General features: G+C 53.3%; 1 protein-coding gene across 5 annotated transcripts in view; it reads right to left on the bottom strand.

Annotated features, from left to right (window-relative positions):
* Positions 1 to 13,124, bottom strand: part of Disc1 (DISC1 scaffold protein) — a 202,810-nt gene that overhangs the window by 37,077 nt on the left and 152,609 nt on the right. The gene's annotated exons all lie outside the window — the stretch shown is intronic.

Genomic DNA, 13,124 nt, shown 5'->3' with positions numbered 1-13,124 from the left:
GCAGAGCTTCCGAGACCCCAGCAGGCCCAGGCTCAGGCAGGCAGTGAGCTCACAGGACCTCTTCCTCACCCTCACAGTCCTGTTATGAGCAGAGACTGCCGCGGGCTCTGTGTGACACACCCAGACCCCCATGTGTCCCCAGCAAGCACCTCCCTGCCCGCTCTGGCTTCCGCTCCTCCAACCTCCCCACTGGGTCCCCTGCAGCTTCTCACAGAGTCTCGGGTGTCCTTGCCCTCAGCCACATCCTGCCGTCCTCCATCTGAAGCAGACCCTCTCAGGGGAAGAAAGTCCACAGCTTCATGGGACCCTGCCTTCATCTGTGCCAGCTACTCTAACTACCAGAGTCTATGCATCTCATTGAACCATGGAGATTCATTTCTCTCAATTCTGGAGGCTGGGAAGCAAAATCAAGACTTGGGCAAGCTCAGTGTCCAGCAGGGGCCTCCTGAGATGGTGCCTGCTGGCTGTGCCCTGTGAGGCGAGATCTGCAGGGAGCTCTCTGGGGCCTCTTTTACCAGGACAGTAGTTGGCACTGACGAGGATCACACCCTCCCGGCCTCCACACCTCCCAAGACACCTCCTAACCCCAACCAGGGCTCAAGTATCAACATGTTATTGGAGCCATAAATAGGCAGACCACAGCACATTCTAGAAAAAGGACTATGGTTTTAAAAAGAAAAAGTGACTGATACACAAACAAATCCCTCTGAGTTGCATAGGGAATCCCGGTGAGCTGCAGGCTCTGTCTGGAGGTCACAGAGGGGCCGAGAGTCTGCATGTTCACATCCCTGGGATGCCCATGGTGTTGTGCAGGGCACACTGGGGGCGGCCAGCACCAGGCTGCGGGTCAGACACTCCACAGCCAACTGTCTCTGGAGCCCCATCACGCTCCCACGGGACTCGGCACAAAGTGATCAGAGCATGAGTACACTGGCAGCACACAGAGCCTAGCACCGGCTGGGGCAGAACACGGGCATGTCCCAGGAGCCCTGGAGTCAGGCCCTGCCCTTCCCTGACAGCTGAGAGGGGACCTGGCATCTGGACGCCTGGGCGCTTCTGGGTGGTTCTGAAGAAGGTCCTGTCAAGAAGCCTCCTTTCCCCATTGCTGCCTCCATCAGCCACCCTGGGAAGCTATCCAGAACTACAAGGGTGGCCATGGACCCGTTTGTTCCTAGAATTTGTGGGGCGCTCCTTATGTGTGCGGTGAGAAGCCCAGATGATAAGACCCTCACGGGCGGATGGAGGTGTGAGGCCGCGGGCAGCAGGGACGCACGGTCGACCTCCTGGCAGAGTGCTCAGCCGCCCAGGAGGGCAGTGACGGGGCTCGTGGGGGCTCACACTGCCAGGAACCCTACCAGGCATGGGTAGGACACAGCAGACCCAGCTGTACCACAGAAGGGCGCATCGACAGCTGTGTCCCCAGGTCACCAAGTTTCATAACTGCTGAAATTGAAAATGCAGTCTAAAAATAGCTCCATAAAATGACTTTCCTCTTTCGGGCCACCAGACAGCAAATGGGCTGACACCAGACACCGCAGGGCAGGACCGACTTCCAGTGCCCGCCTGGACAGAGCGGTCACACAACTGCCCTGTTGCCCGCACAGCCCAGCAGCCCAGAAAATGAGGGAGGAAAGCAATTACCCTGGAGCTGGAAACCAAGGGTGGATATTGGATCATGATTATTGATGGGGAGGCAGGAGAGAGACCACAGAGCACCAGACCCTCAAGGCAGTTGGCGGAGGGTCCCGGAGGGGAGTTCGGTTTGGCTTTCTTTTCATCTCTCTGCCAGTCATTTGAATGTGTCACTGACTCTAAGCACGGCCTGTCCCATCCTTATCAATATTCAATACCACTGTGCCGTTGGCACATTATCTCCCCTGGATACACCAAAGTGACAGACTCCTTGCTGTGGGGACTGCTTTGCCTCGACTCTAAACAAGAGGCACATGGAGCCCATGAATTCTCAGAGGCGGAACCGCATCCTCAAGCTCTGGAGAGCCATTCTGTAGCAAATATTTACTTCTCTGTTTGTTTCCTACGGATGCTGAGCACACAGCATCTAATCTGGAGGCACAGAGGTGCCGTGGCTCATTCTAAAGCAGGCAGTGCCATCGATTACATCAGCCTGGGTGGGAACACCTGGGGCTTAGGATTCATTTGGCAAGAAGGAATAAAGGGACCATGCAGCGTGGAGGCAAAGAGAGGGTGTGCGAGTTCTTCAACTTTGCATTGCACTCTAAAACCCAACTCCACGTACCGCCCTACCTGTCCAGTGAGTTTCCAACAGAATGGTGGCCTCCAGGTCCACATTAAACAGCAGCTTCTTCCAGAGGTGGCCACTAATGACTCGAGATCCCTGGGCTAGGAGCACTGGGAGCAGGGGAGGTTAATGAAGTCACCTCTCTGTGCCCAGCGGGGCCCTAGGCACTTTCTATCAATTATTTCGTTCTGTTGTACAATTTGATGAGAGACGAGTTTCATGGCTCTGGTTTCCACCCCGCAGATGGAGACAGGGCTCGAAAGAACCTGCATTTGCCCAGTTAAGCATCTCACCAGGTGGTGGAGACGAGATGAAGTCCCCTCCAGACGACACTGCCTGTGGCAGATGGCAACAGATTCTCTTTTCCACTCCGAAACCTCCTCTCCACCTGGGAAGCACAGAGTCCTGCTCTGCTCTAAGCCCAGCAAAGCTCGTGGGGCCTCACTGACTAGGCGTCTTGTGCCCCAGACCCAGGAGACACCCAGAGAGCCACCTCGCTTGGTCATTTTCTCACAGTAGGTGTTGCTCAATTTTTGTGCAGACACAGGAACGTCTCGTGAGATGATGGAAGCAACAGAGGTCGTGGTGAACAGTGACAGATGGGGTCATTCCCTGAGTGTATAGGGCTGACCGCTCCCCAGGCCTCGACTGCAAACGTGAAGTTTCCAGCTGAAAACGGGGTTCATGCACACATGTGCAGGGACACACTGCCCATCCAGCCTGGCTGCAGCTGCTTGCTCTGGCCTCCAGCCCAACAGGGGTGCCACTGGCAGAGCTGTCCACAGCAGCAACGGCGGCTGCGCACAGGGGTTGGAAGTGAACCATGCTTCCTTACCATGGTCCTCACAGGGGCTCTGAGGGTGAGGAGGGCACTACTTGATGTCTCTTTATAGATAATTCTCTCAAGGTCACAAACTAGAAGGTGCCAAAGTGGCCAGCCATGGGGTTGGCACAGCGCCGGGCATGGGTCAGTGCCCCATGCGCCTTTCCTTCAAAGCCACATGAGCTCCAGCTTTGCTCTGTGCCCTCTCTGCCCACTGGGGACCAGGGACAGCTCAGAGGGACCGGCCACAGGCTCCTCAGGGACCAGGAATGTGTGTCAAGGGCTTCTGGTGGCTTTTAGAGCCACAGCAATGATTCTGAACGCCCCTTCCCTGGGTGTGTTGGATAAAAGGCCCCACGTGCACCAGACTGTCCTCACACCCTGATTCCAGTGTGTCAGTCGCCTCGGTCACCCGGCTTTTCCATGTCCCCAGCAGAGTTCAGTTCTGGTTTAGGTTCCCTAGCAAATCCTGAATAATAAAATAGAGATAATGGGGAGGCTGGTTCAGCCACAAAGGGTTGGCTACAAAGCTCATGTAGTACTTGTCTTTCCTGATTCATCCATTAGTCTGTCGAGACTGGGACAACCTGAGGGAGCTTAGGAAGTGATCTGGAGTCAGCCTGCCCATGAGTGCTCCTGGCTTGGCCTCCCCGGGCCTCAGCCTCCTATCTGTACTGCAGAGATGACGGGAGTGCGTAACTCTTCAGACTGTGAGGTGAGGGGGTTGAGTGTGCAAAGCACTACGGACAGCACCTAAACATGACTGATACCCCTACTAGTACCCCTCCTGTCCCCACCATCCCCCCACCACAGCAAGGCCCCCCACAGTCAGACTTGAATGCCTCCACTGCCAGTTACCAGTTCACTACCTCTCTACCTCTCAGCTCCAAATTCACCCTTCATTGCCTGCTTAGCCCAAGGGCAGCTGAGCCCTTCAAGCAATTTCCCATTGCCAGCTGGTACAATATTAAGTTATGTCAGTGGAGGGAGCCGGACACACCCTACAGGGAACACTGGAGAGACCTCGGCCAGCTCAGAAGGGCTGACCACAGGATCCTGAAGAGCAGACGCTTCTCTAGACCCGGCTCCTGCTGCCTGCACAGCTCTCCCCCATCTGCTTGGAGGCTCAGTGGATACTTGGCTCTGCTTTCTGCAGAAGAACAGCCTCTCCAGCCCCAGCCCCAGCCCCAGATGCAAAGCAATTTTATTAGGAACCAATTTCAAGCACAAGAGAAGAAATACAAATAGAGAATCACAGAAATGAAGCAATGTACTTCTTTGAATAGGAAATAATAGCATAAACCATAATTTCTTTTCTAAAAATGTTATAGCTCTGTCTGATGACAAGGCCAGGAAACAGTGGCCAGCCCAGTAGTCCAGAGCTCCTTGGAGCAAAGGCTGATTCCAGACCTGGGGCAGGAAATGCCCAAGATGAGCCAGAAACCCCCGATTCCATCATAAGATGGGGAAGCTTCTTGACTGATGTCAAAAAATTCTAAAGCCAATTCAAAGAGTCTCTCACTGGCCAAAGAGGGGGCAGTGTGGATGAGGATAATCCCGCAAAGAACTTCAGTGCCACAAACGTGGGAAGCCGTGACGTGGCAGTAGCACACGCACACCGAGGCAGCTTCCTGGTCACCTTTGGTGGACGCTAGGAAACGGTGCTACTCTGAAAACCAGGTTGCTAGGGAAAGAATCACAAATTCAGTTTGCCTTTCACAAGTAGTTCCTCAGGATCATCAACTAGACACCGAAGGAAACTTGTTCTTATAGAAAGCTCCAGCTACATTTGACAGAATTGCAAGATAAGAACGCTGCTCCTTGGCACCCTGCTGTGGTGACAGAGCTGGGCCACCAGCACCAGCATGGGGTGAGCCTGACGCAGAGGCCAGGAGGAGGTAACACCACCCCAGCCCATGCTCCACGCAGTGCAGGAGAGTGACCGCAGACACCTGGCCCCTGGAGCTGCGTAGACAGCGCTGCTGGCCCGCACTGGGCCACAGAGTCCAACCTAAACGTGACCAGCCTCAGGTCTGACTTGGGGTTTATGGGAAACCCAGGTAAAAAGGAAGCACACTGACGACTGTGGGGACAAGTTAGCCAAACTATGAGGACAAACTAAGCACAAAACAGCAAGCAAGGACAGAAACAGGAGCGCGGAAGTGAAGACTTAGCAGACCTAGGGCACCTCCTCGTTTGCTGAACAACCTGAAGCCAAAGCTCTGACTGTGGGAAAGCCGGAGCGCCGCTGAATCACCGGGCTTGCCCAGGGACTTCTGCTTAGGCGCGGCTGCGGCTCTGCGTTTATTTTTTTTAAGTCATTATTTTTTGTGGATAAATATACTGATGTGTGTATGGATTAAGTAGAATGTCTGAGGTCTGCTCCCAAATATTCCTGCTGCAGTAGTGTGGGTGCAACAGACTAGCTCACGGTCCCAGGCTGCCCATGTCCTGGTCCCAGGAACCTGTGGACTTTGCTTTTTATGGCGATGATGTCACCACGCGAAGGAGCCTGAAGTGGGGTGATCCTGCCCTTGGGGATCACAAGGTCTCATCAGAGGAGGCAGGAGGTTGAAGCAAAAGGCCATGTGACGATGGAAGATGAGATTGGAGGCGTGTGCCTGGGAGGAGGAAGGCCATCAGCCAGGGGAAGCAGTGGCCATGAGGAGCTGCAAAGGGCCAGAATGATTGTCCCGAGAGCCTCCAGCCCTGGGCACTCTGTGACTATGACTCAGTGAGCAGCCATGGGATTTTGGCCTTCAGAACAAGGACAATGGTTTTGTGTTGTTTCGAGACACTCAGTCTGTGGTCACTTGTTACAGCTGCAGAAGGGAACAAGTACAATGAAGAACAGGTGGAGTGGGGCTGGAGCCAGGTGGCCGGGGCCAGGGCCTGCTGGACTTGCTGATGCACACATGGGGTTCCTCTTAACTCCTCTGGTTTATACGTGTTTGAAGATGTCCATGGTAATGCTCTTATTGTTATTATTATTTCTGTGATGCTGAAGATTGAACCCAGGGCCTCCCAAGGTTAGGCAAGTTGTCTACCAGTGGGCCCCATCCCTAGTCCTGTAATAAGCTTTTCTTTAAGATTAGCTAAGTGGATTCAAATCAGAAAGTCCATTTCTAAGGTTCAGTTTTCAAGTCTCACATGGCAGCCCCTGTGTAAAGCTGGGTGTAAAGCCACCCAGCTTTACACAGGGCTAGTGTTGGTCCCTCAGCCTGGGCCTCTGAAGGTGGCCAAGAGAGACAGCAGGGTCCACATGAGCTCCTCAGGACCTCGCAGGGCGTGAGGCCGGGGTCTCGGGCCTTCCGGGTTCAGGTGAGCTCACATCTGGTTGAGCTGTCAGGAGGCTGGCACCCAAAGGTCCACATGGAGTACTGAGTGGGTTATCTGACAGCACTGGCCTTGCTAAAGGTCAGCTAGAGGTACTCTCTGCCTGTCATTTTCGGCTTTCCAACAGCACGTGAAAAATGTCTTGCAACAGTCTCTGCAGGAACCACTGCAGTCCTCTAAAACGTATCTGGGCCACAAGTACTTCAAGTCTATTTAAGTCACAAATACTCTTTTAAAATGCTCTTATTGTTTTCCACATGTTATTTTATATTATTTTATTGTTAACTGACACAATAATTGCACGTATTTATGGTGCACAATGTGATATTTTGGTACATGCACGCAATGAGTGAAGGTCAGATCAGGGTAATTAGCATATCCATGACCTCAAATTTGTCTCCTTTCTTTGTGGTGAGAATGTTCAATGTCCTCTCTTCCCAGTATTTTGAAATACATAATAAATTATTGCCAACCACTGTTCCCCTACTGTGCTACAGAACTCTGGAAGGTATTCCTCCTCACTGTCACTTTTTATCCACCTGGAGCCTCTAATTCATGGCCCTCCTGTACTTGTTTGTTTGTTTCAGCCCCTGGGGTGGGACCCAGAACCTCCTGCATGCTAAGCAAGCCTCCACCCCCGGCCCAGCCAGCCTCTCTCCTTCCCTAGCTCCCCTCTACCCTTCCCAGCCTCTGGTAACCACTCTTCTATTTTCTATGAGGGCAACGTTCTTAGTTTCTATACCTTTCTGTGCCTGACTTATTCCACTTAACACATCACACTCTAGGTTCACCTGTTGCCACAGGTGACAGAACCCCCTTCTTTGCCATGGCTGAATAGTATTTCATCGTGATATACTATTTGTAATCCATTCATCCATGGATGGACACTTGGGTTGATTCCACACATCGGCTTTTGTGAATTGTGCTCCAATAAACATGGAGGGGCAGAAGTCTCTTCAAATGCTGGGTCGATTCCTCTGGATGTGGACCCAGTGGTGAGACAGCTGGGTCACATGGCAGTTCTAGTTTTTGCTCCTGATGAGCCTCCCTGCTGTGTTCCACCAGGGCTGGGTGAATCCACAGTCCACCCACAGAGAGCCCCAGCTCCCCCTCTGTGTATCTGACCATAGTCACTTCAGCGGAGGTGAAATGGCGTCCTCTGTGGGTTTGGCTTGCATTCCCCTGGTGACTAACGAAGCTGGGCGTCCTTTCCTATCCGGTTGGCCAGCTGTGTCTAGTAGGTCTACTGCCCTTTTATTAATTGGATTATTTGGATTTTCATCATATGGAGTTCAGTTCCTTATATATCCTGATATTAACCTTTCTCACATGGAAAGTTTGTGAATATTTCCTCCCACCCTCAGGGTGTCTCTGGGCTCTTTGATTGTTTCCTTTGCTGCCAAGAGTGTCTTAGTTTGATAAAATCCCTTGTCTTCTTGTGTGTGTGCTGTCACCTGTGAGAAAGCTCATGTTTTGTTTGATTGCTTTGTCTTGCTGGTTTCCTCAGAGAACTCAGAAACAAAGGCATGTTGTTAAGCAAAACAGGGAGACCTGAAAAAAACCTGTGTCCCATAGGGCAGTGGGTCCCTCCGGCCTTTCTCCCCAGGACGGCTGTCCGCATTCCTGGTTTGCTCCTCAGCCTGGAGCTGGGGACAAGAATTCTTCCCTTCCTGCTTCTGAAGGCGCATCTCCCTCCAAGGCAGCCAAACGAGGGCCAGGCCCCTCCAGGAATGAATCTGCAGTATGGTTGTGTCCCTGATCTCTCTCACCCCATTTCTGCTGCATGGTGACAACAGGCCCTGGGGCTCAAGGCAGTAGTCTCTAGGAGCTGGAGGTGGGCTGGCAGCTGGGCACCCATGGGCCACAGCACCTCCCCTCTGCCCCTGAGGAACTGGGAGAAGGGAGGCAGAGTGTCTCTTGGGCCTCTCCCCAGTGTTAGGAGGCACAGGACTGGTGCAGCCCGCGGAGCTGATGGTAGACACTGAGCAAAGACTGAGAGCAGAATGAGGCTTCTCCCGCAGGCTTTGGTTCCCTGGAGAAAGCCACCGAGAAGGTTGGCATTACCCTTGCACGTGAGTGCTAAGCAGACATAAAGGAACCCACCCAAAGATGGCTGGGTGACAAGATAGCAGGTCACAAAACCCAGTTAGCTACAGAAACTTACATCAAGGCCTCCACCCTCCTTCCAACACACAGAGGTTGGTCTGGGTTTCCTGTTACGGACGTGAAGACAGCAGAAGCATCCTGAAGATAAACCAGCTCTCTCCTTCTACCCTCACGAGAAGAGCTGGACCGGCTGGCAAGGTGAGGTGAGTCTGTTACCAGGTCTTCATTTGGCTTGTTTCGCATCAGCTAAAGACCTGGAGGTAGAGCCAACGTTTATTCCTATGACAGGAAAAAGACAAGCAGGGGGCCAAGTGCTGTGACTCAGCAAACCAGGAGACTGACACTGGAGGATGGCAAGTTCAAAGCCAGCCTCAGCAACTGAGCGAGGCCCTACGCAACCTCGAGAGAGTCTGTCTCAAAATAAGAAGTAAAAACGGGCTGGGGATGTGGCTCAGCGGTTAGGCTCCCCTGGGTTCAAGCCCCAGTACCAAAAACAAACAAACAAAAAAAAAACCCATACAATGGCACATTAGTCAAGATCAGGAAAAAAAACGGGAGCCTGCTTCTTGCCACGCGTGGTGGACCTGGAGCTCAGGGAAAGAAGCCAGACACAGACAGAAAACACCGCAGGGCCTCACTCTAGGAGCCACACACACCAAACACAGAAGAAGACAGTAGTGTCCAGGGCAGGCGGGAGGCAGCGGAGATGAGGAACGGCCAGCCAGTGGCCTCAGAGGAGCAGATGTGCAGGATGGACAAGTTTGGAGGCCGCCGTTCAGTGTGAGGTCATTAGGAAATAACACTATCCTACCAGAGAGTCTAAATAAGCAGATTTTAGCTGCTCCCATCACACAGAGTTTATAGAAGAGAGAGATACGTCCATTTGTTCACAATCGGGCCCTCTTCACTGTCTATTCATACCCCATAGCATCACGTAAATCTCAAACACACACAGTAAGATCGACTCTTAACCATGGCCAACGGCATTGGTCATGAGGTTTCCGGTTCACCTCACTTGGCCATAGTGCTTCCAGTGTTTCTTGTTGTTTTCAGTCAGGCTGAGACTCAGACTCTGCAGAAGAAAACTTGCAGAGAGACAGCAGGGAGGCCCGTGGGAGCAGGCCATGTGCCTTGGAGCCCTGGCCTGCCCTGCGCCTCCACTGCCCCTGCACAAGTGAGCTCCGGGGAGGAAACCAGAGGGGCATAGCCGGGAGACAGGCTGCAGACACAGGCAGGTGCGCTGGTGAGGAACAGAAGCCACCATCGGAGAGCCCAGAGACACCCAGCTCAGAGGACAGAAGGCAAGTTTGGGTGAGGAGGTCCTCGGTGTCCCGACCTGCTCCCAGTGGATACACCTGGCGTTTTAGTCTTTGACCTGCGGGCCTGGAGATGCTGTCTGGATGGCCGTGTGGCTGTGGTTCCTCTAGCCTGGATTTTGCCATCCCCTTGGCAAGGAAGCGGCAGCTGGCTGTTCAGGCCGGGGAAGGCAGCTGCAGGAGGGGGAGAGGCGCGCCTGCACCACCACTCACCACCATCCGGATCCAGGGCCTCAAGGCTTGGCGGGTCCTGGATGGTGTCACCGCTCACGTCTCCTGAGCTGCCTGCCCCACACTTTGAAACCAGATCAGCAGCATTGGTGTCCTGCATGACTGGCAGATTTAAGGACACTGGGAAACCTGCCCTGACCTAACTGACTCCTGGAGGAACAGGCACTATCCCCGAACTCCTGCCTCTGGACCTCTAGGGGAAGCCAGGGCCACCTCCCAAGCGCCTCCTTTCTTTAAAGAACCAGGTACTGGCCCTGATCCAGGGGCTAGAAGCCACTGTGAATGAGTGCAGGGTGGTTCCCAGAGGGAGGAAGAGTTAGAGCACACCAACCTGCTCCACATGGGAACCACTGGCCATTGGTTTCCAGAATCTTCCAGCCAGCTTCCTTCATTTCTTAGTCTCGGGTCTGGACACACAGCATGGACCATGGCGGCACAGGCTGCCATGTTCCTTTTCTGCCTCCCAAATCCTGTCCCAGGGTCTGGTAGTAAGGGTTGACTTGGAGCGAAGAACACAGGGTCGAGGCCAGGAGAGCAGCCAGGCTGCCTGGAGGAGCCACCACAGGATCAGAACCTCCACCACCACCTCACTGACTCTGGGGAGATCCTGCATCCTGGACAACCAGGGTGGCCTGAGAGGGGACCCAAGCGCCTCTATCATGTGCTGACGACCTGGGCAGCCATGACAAGACTACACTTATTCTGAAGCCCAGTTACACTTGGGCAGACCCTCCTCATTAAGGGTGCACAGTCCCTTGCAGGTGGGATGAAACCCTCCAGGTGAGATCCCCCAGCAGCAGGAGGCCAAGACCACCAGGAACACCGCCCTCCCCTATATGCTCCAATAAGACTCACAAGTGAGCTCACTTGTGCCGAAGCGCCCTTCGGAGCAATCTCCATTCTGTGAGCAGGAGGGTCAACACAGGCCATCAGGAAGACAAAAGCAACTTCTACTCAACGGCAGTAAATCAGGGACAAAACGTCAATTAACGTGCACAGGCTTGAGTTCATTTGCGAAGCGAGGCTGTGAGGCACCATTAGCATCTGCAGTGGTGGATGAGGCCACCGCAGGACCCGGCAGATAACCAGAGGCTGGCTCCTCGTCCCCTCTGCAGAACAACAATGAGGGGAATAACTCAGTCCAACTGCATCGTGAAGTTGCCACAAGTCATCATCCTAGGCATCCCCGTCTCCTCCCAGTCCACTAAATAAAAGTGCAATTTCTACCGGGGATTTTTTTCCTAAGAAGCACAACTGAAAGGCCTGGTTTTCATGATGAATGGGGCTGTGGAATTATCCTCAGAGGCTTAGCATACACACAATCACATCAAATTCTCCCAGCTCAAGAAATGTCATCTTTACATCAACTGCAACAGAGGGACCGTCCCCGCCTGAGGTGGCTGTGATAAGGGATTTAGACGCATCCTGGTGTGAGCTCCAGATAAGGACAGAGCCCAGCACCTGAACCAAGCGGCTCTCACCCCGTCCCTGTCCCTGTTAGTGCTCAGGTAGCTGCTCTGGGAAGCAGGGAGGTAGAGGGGAGGGAACGAGAGAAAGGAGCCTAACAGTGGCACAGCATGCGATAGTTGATGTCACCACACCTGCGATGGCTGCTGCAGACGTGTCATCAATTAGGTGGGAAGAGGACATCGGCTTCATGACTGCCCTGCCACTAGAAGGCACAGCTGAGGAACTGAAGGGGCTTGTTCTGTTTTCACTAATCACACGTTGGAACCTAACAGTTCGTACCGTGCTAGCAAATTAAAGCATCCAGCAATCTTTTTTTTTTTTTTTTAAATGTTTTTAGTTTTCAATGGACCTTTATTTATTTTATTCAATTACTTGAGGTGCTGAGAATCAAACCCAGTGCCTCACACATGCTAGGCAAGCACAGTATTACTGAGCCACAACCCCAGCCCACTTCCTGCAATCTTGATGGTGCTTCCCTGAATCATTAAAAAGTCTTCTCCTTTAATAACTGGATGTCTACTGACAGGGTTTCCACTGATACAGCAATTAATCTTTCTCCAAGATTTCTCAATTCTCACTCAAATGCATCAAAAACACTCAAGCTAAGGTGGTTTCTCTTGGTCTGTAAACATCATCTGAGTCTAGACATTCCTCATTCATGAATTACAATTGTCTTTAAACACGGAACGGGCACCACGAAGAGTGAGCCCCTGGCAGAGCCTGGGCACAACCCCAGCTGGGCACCATCCTGAGTGGAGCCTGACCTGGCGATCTCCCTGATGACTTCCTGCCAATCTGTAACTAAACAGAGGAGGCAGGTGTCCTCGCCCTGGGCACTGCCTGGTGTCCAACCTCCTTAAGTGGCGCTAATGTCTTCACGGCCCTCAGAGGGCAGAGGGCACTGCTCCAGAGCAGAGAGGCTGGGTCCAGAGACCCCTGCTTTACTCCAGAACCTCTTCTCATTTCCATCCGCTTTCTATTCCATTCCTCAAAATGACAGACATTTTCTTTCCCAGACTACCTTTTAAAAACAGCCTCATGCCCTCTTGAGTGGAAAACATCAATGACAAAGGACAGGAGGGCAGCCAACCCACACCCCTGCCTCTCCACTCAGAAGCACCTGCCCTGCAAGACCGACCCCTGTGCCTTGCGCTGCCAGGGTCGCTCCATGGTGCGAGCACTAGGAAAAGCCCCCCCACCCCCACTGCCATGCCCACAGGACTACTCTTCTGACCCCTGGCCTCTGCCACCCACCCGTGCTCCCGGGCAGCACTCAGCTCCCCAAAGACACCATCAGGGAAGGGGAGCCCATGTATTGGAGTTCATTGCCCACCCAGTACTGTCTCTGAGGTCTGAGGTCCAGACGCCAGGCATGGAGGCCCCGTGAGTCACTCCCCAGCCTCTGTGCTCAAAGCAAAACTCAGGGCTCTACCAGTCTCAGAAGTCCCACCAGGATCCATAGGCCCGCAAGCCTCAGTTGCTCCAGAATCTCTCCCCTGCCCTGCTCTGGCTCTGGGAACCTCTGCCCGCTCCAAGCCTCCTGCCACATGTGAAGGAGGACTTGGCTGCCTCATTTCCCTCC

Source organism: Marmota marmota, unplaced genomic scaffold (genome assembly GCF_001458135.2).
Source record: "Marmota marmota marmota unplaced genomic scaffold, marMar, whole genome shotgun sequence".
Classification (NCBI taxonomy): Eukaryota; Metazoa; Chordata; class Mammalia; order Rodentia; family Sciuridae; genus Marmota; species Marmota marmota.
Note: the sequence above shows the minus strand (reverse complement) of the source record. Positions and strands in the feature narration are given on the sequence as shown.